Below are 5,344 nucleotides of genomic sequence, written 5' to 3' on the forward strand. Positions count from 1 at the left end.
TCGCTTCCCTTCTTTCCTCAGCTATTTGCAAAGCTTCCTCAGACAGCCATTTTGCTTTCTTGCCTTTCTTTTTCTTTGGGATGGTTTTAGTTGCTACCTCTTGTACAATGTTGCAAACCTTCGTCCATAGTTCTTCAGGCACTCTGTCTATCAGATCTAATTCCTTAAATCTATTTGTATATTCATCAGGGATATGATTTAGTTCATACCTGAGTGGCCTAGTGCTTTTCCCTACTTTCTTCAATTTAAGCCTAAATTTTGCAACGGAAAGCTCATGATCTGAGCCACAGTCAGCTCCTGGTCTTGTTTTTACTGACTGTATAGAGCTTCTCCATCTTTGGCTGCAGAGCACATAGTCAATCTGATTTCTGTGTTGACCGTCTGGTGATGTCCATGTGTAGAGTCGTCTCTTGGGTTGTTGGAAAAGAGTGTTTGCTGTGACCATTGTATTCTCTTGACAAAATTCTATCAGCCTGTGCCCTGCTTCATTTTGTATTCCAAGGCCAAACTTGCCTGTTATTCTGGTTATCTTTTGACTTCCTACTTTAGCATTCCAATCCCCCATGATGATAAGGACTTCATTTTTTGGTGTTAATTCTATAAGGTGCTGTAGGGCTTCATAGAACCGATCAATTTCATCCTCTTCAGCACCAGTGGTTGGGGCATAGACTTGGATTGATATTGAACGGTTTGCCTTGGATTCAAACTGAGATCATTCTGTCATTTTGGGGATTGTATCCCAGTATTGCTTTTCCTACTCTTTTATTGACTATGAAGGCTACTCCATTTCTTCTGAGGGATTCTTGCCCACAGTAGTATACCTGATGGTCATCTGAATTAAATTCACCCATTCCTCTCCATTTTAGTTTGCTGATTCCTAAGATGTCACTGTTCAGTCTTGTCATCTCCTGTTTGACCACATCCAGCTTGCCTTGATTCATGGAACTTACATTACATAGATCTTTACAGCATCGGACTTTCCTTTCACCACCAGATGCATCCACAGCTGAGTGTCCTTTCGGCTTTCGCCAGAGTTGCTTCACCCTTTCTGGCGCTACTAGTACTACCCCTCTGCTCTTCCCCAGTAGCATATTGGACACCTTCTGACCTGAGGGCCTCATCTTCCAGCGTCATATCTTTTTGCCTTTTGGTACTGTCCATGGGGTTTTCAAGGCAAAGATCCTGGAATGGGTTGCCATTTGTTTCTCCAGTGGAGCACTTTTTGTCAGAGGTCTCTGCTATGACCTGTCCGTCTTGGGTGGCTCTGCACAGCATAGCTCATAGCTTCATTGAGCTATGTAAGCCCCTTCGCCACGACAAGGCAGTAATCCAAGAAGGAGCTATAGAAGTTAGTGAACCCCAAAAGCTTTGTAGTTGTTTATGAGTTTGAGGGGCTTGCCATTCTAATCTGGCTTTCACCTTCCCTGGATCTATCGCCACTCCTTCGCTCGATACTCGATAGCCCAGGTAGTCCAGCTGGGTCTGGTGGAACTCTCATTTGGACAGTTTAGCATATAGGTTTGATGCCAGAAGCTTCTTAAGGACTTGGCGGACTAGGTTGACATGCTCCTCCATCGTCTCGGTGAAAATGAGAATGTCGTTCAGGTAAACTAGGACTTCCTTATACAAGTGCTCATGCAGCACCTCGTTGATCAGCTGCATGAACACCGCCAGGGCCCCCTGTAGTCCAAACGGTATCACTTTGAACTGGAAGCTTTCCAGAGGGCAATTAAACGACGTCTTCCATTCATCTCCTTCCCTGATTCTGATGCGATAATATGCTTCTCTCAAATCTAACTTGGTAAATATCTTCCCCTTGGCTAGGTGGGCCAGCATGTCCTTCATGAGGGGGAGTGAGTACATGTTCTCCATGCACACACCATTGATTCCCCTAATGTCTACACATAATCTCATTGTCCCATCCTTCTTTTCCTTGAACAGGACTGTGGCCGCTACTTGGGATTTAGCCGGCTTGATGAAGCCCGTGGCTAGCTTCTTGTCGATGTACTCCCTCAGTTCCTTCATCTCTTTGGGGGTCATGGAGTACATCTTGGGCTTGGGTAGTTTTGCCCCTGGAAGAATCTCAATTGTGCATTCTGTGGGTGTGATGACCCGGGGCATGGCACGAAAGCAACACAACCAGATAACAGGTCTTACTCCCCTTTGTTTCTCCAACTGTGCCCCCAAACATTTCCACATTCACTACAAGTCCTGGAGCAAAGCTGTCACGCACATTCAGAAGCCTCTGGCTGCAAGTAGTCCAGTAAGCCAGGTTAACCAAACAGCAACCAGGGCCAGCAGTCCAATAAGCCAGGTTAGCTAAACAGTAACCAAAGCAAGAAGTTCAGCGAAGCAGGCAAACTGGCAAGCCCCACAAGATAGAGTACAGCAATCTCCAGGCTTTAGCAAGTGCACATGAGGCTCTACAGATTCAACACTTGTTCCCGACAAATGCCCCTCCCACCGGCACCTCCTTACATCTCAGTCCCCAGGTGTGCCTTGTGAAAGGGGGCAGGGCACTCTCCTCCTTTGTAGCCAGCTTAATCTGCATTGATCTCGCCATCTCTCTTCCCTTCTTGCTCTTGGATCAGGAGGGGGTAGTCCTTGCTCTTCTGAGCTCTCCCTATCTGCAGGCCTTACTAATCCAGAAAAGCCTTGCCTGGACTGACTCTGCCCTTCCCCAGTTTCCTCCAAAGCCAACGGAGCCAGCCTCTCCAGTTCTTGTTCCAGCTCATCTTCCCCTGCAGATTCAGACTCCAACGGGGGCATGACAGTGGGCCTGTGAGGGGGTAGCATATTGCAGTCCTCCTCCCCGAACACCTCCTCCAGGCCCTGGTATTCTCTGGGGATGGTTTGGGTCCTTGAAGGCTGATATGACCCTGCTCTTGAGTGTTCTGGGCCCTTGGGTCCCATCCTCTGTAGAGAGGTTTGCACGACTCGGTCGTGTGGGGGAGGGAAGAGGCCTCTTCCCAACCTCAGTATCCTGTTTCCCCCTTCACACCATATCATCGGACCCCACTTGTCCAACCAACCAGGCTAGTTCCAGGATCACGACTTCTGTCATCTTCGGGACAGTCATGAACTGGACCATCTCCCAGTGCTGACCCATGTCCAGCTTCACGGGTTCAGTCAAATACCCACTTGACTATTAGTGAGCCATCAACTTGTTCAAACCTCATGACCCTGGATAGCCTCCTCACCCGGATTCCTAGCATCAGTACTGTGGGCAGGCTTATTAAGCATTGGGTGCAGCCTGAGTCTATTAGGGCCTCAAACTACCCCTGAGCTCCCAATTTGGGTGCCACAATTCTCACGGGGATCACAAACGGGCAGATGACTATTCACCATCGGATCTCTCCCTTATCCTCGCTGTCATATGAGGCGGGTGACTGGTCTCCGGCCAGAGTTCCCTCTCCCTTGGGTGGGAAAGTGGGGACCTTGACGGCCTGGCATCCCAAGCTGGACTTCTCTGGTGGCTTCCGTGGTGATTTTTTCAGCTTTGCCGGTGCCGTTGGCTCCGCTTTTGGTTTGGTCGTGGCTGCCAAGCATTCAGCTGCTCAGTGCCCCAGCTGACTGCATCGGAAGCACTGGATGGGGGCTCGGGTTGGTCTTGCGGGAGCGCTGGTGGGTGTGGTTGAGGCCGATCGCCTCCTGGCCATTCGGCTTTCTTGGCCCTTTCGCATCCTCGCCTCAGCAGCGTTCCTTTGCCTACAGGGTTGCAGCTCCACATCCAGTTCTGTGGTGGCCTGGTACCACTCTTGCAGCTGATCGGGGAGGCCTCGGTATGTGCAAGCGTCTCATAGGCCTCTGTCGAGGCCCTCTTTGAAGTGGTAGACGAGCATCTGGTCTGGCCAGTGACGCAGCCTCCCCGCAACCCTCCGGAACTTTTGAATGTATTCCTTCACTGGCCATCACTACTGCTTTAACTCCTGTATCTCCCCCTCTGCCTGTTGTGCTTTCGCCTAGTCTTCAAATCTCGCCCTCAGCTCCCCCAGGAATCTTCCAGCATTCCTCAGCTCAGGGGTGTCCTCATTGTGGAGGGTAGCCACCCATTCTGCTGCCTCCCATTTGGGCTTGGTAGTTATCATGCTCACCATTGATCTCTGGGTCGGGTAGGCTAGGCGGTAGCGGTTTAGGTGAGCCAGGATGATGTCAAGGAAGATCCCCAGGTGGTCAGGGTTCCCACTAAATGTGAAGGCTGGGGGGGAGGCTCCATGTAGTGGGGTGGCGGTAGCCAATATCCCAGGTTCCACCCAGGCCCTGGGAGGAGGAAAGGAGCCTGATACCACCTGGGGCCGTGGGGGAGGGGCTGCAGTGGCTGCTGGGCTCGGCTGACCATTCCTGGTGGTTGCTGGGGCCCTTGGCTGGGACTCACCCTAGTCGCTGCTGCTGGCGAGGATCGAGGGCTTCTCCTGGGGCTTGTCCCCAGTGCCGTGGCTCCCTGCTGCACTGGAGCAGCTCACTCTGGGCTTTCCCCCCTCGCCGTCAGTTGAAAGTTCAGGCTGGCGAGGTGGAATCTGACAGGAGGACTCGGGGTCCTTTGTCCCAGAAGCAGCTAGGTGGCTTGGTGGATCACCTCCTCAATTACCTCCAACCGGTGCAGAGGTTCCGCACCACAGATGTTTGTGCGGTCGAACCGCTCTCTCAGCTGCTCTACCGAAGAGCTCCGAAGCACGGTCAAATATTTTCACTTCCTCGGCTAGTCTTAGTCTTAGTCTTAGTCCCAGTCCCAGTCCCAGTCCCAGTCCCGTGCGGATACACAAAAGCCAGAAGCCACTTGTGCTTCAGCTATACAGCACTTAATTGCCGCTACAAGCCAGGATCTCAGCACACCACGAGTCAGTGTAGTTTAATGTCAGCGCTGGGAGCTTCTGCCTCCCAGCACCTTTTATATCATCTGATCCACCCCCCAGCTTAACCACCGTCCGGAGCCCGAAACCCTCCCACTCTCAGCTGTTTGGGCCGTTCTGCATTGTTTTCAAACGGCCCGCCTGGCATGGTTTTGCTGATTCTCGTCGGGCCGCCGTGATGTCATCTGCTGTCGCCCTGCATCGCCGGGAGCCAGAAGCCTTGAGGTCAGCCGCCTGGGCCGTTCTCCCACCACCGTCGGGCCCATGCGGTATCACTGATGGCTGCGCCCACTGCTTCGCCTGCTTCCCCCCAGGTATGTTGAGCCCTGGACTGGGGCTCGACAGGTGGCTCCCCTCTACCAGGGGTCCACCTATAAGAGATAAAGCAGAGGGGTTAGTCTTGACAACACAACCGCTGTCCCCTCCCCCCCGGTTTCTGTGGCTACTTGCAATGAACTGCCATAATAGCCTCGCAGCCTTGACATTATGCACCA

At 52.0% G+C, this 5,344-nt stretch overlaps 1 pseudogene; it reads right to left on the reverse strand.

Moving 5' to 3' along the window:
• Nucleotides 1-220: 220 nt before the first annotated feature.
• LOC139324564 (craniofacial development protein 2-like) lies at nt 221-1,275 on the reverse strand (annotated as a pseudogene).
• Nucleotides 1,276-5,344: the final 4,069 nt, after the last annotated feature.

The sequence above is a fragment of the Pituophis catenifer genome, unplaced genomic scaffold (genome assembly GCF_029215685.1).
Source record: "Pituophis catenifer annectens isolate HBS135680 unplaced genomic scaffold, rPitCat1.0.hap2 SCAF_15, whole genome shotgun sequence".
NCBI classification, from domain to species: Eukaryota; Metazoa; Chordata; class Lepidosauria; order Squamata; family Colubridae; genus Pituophis; species Pituophis catenifer.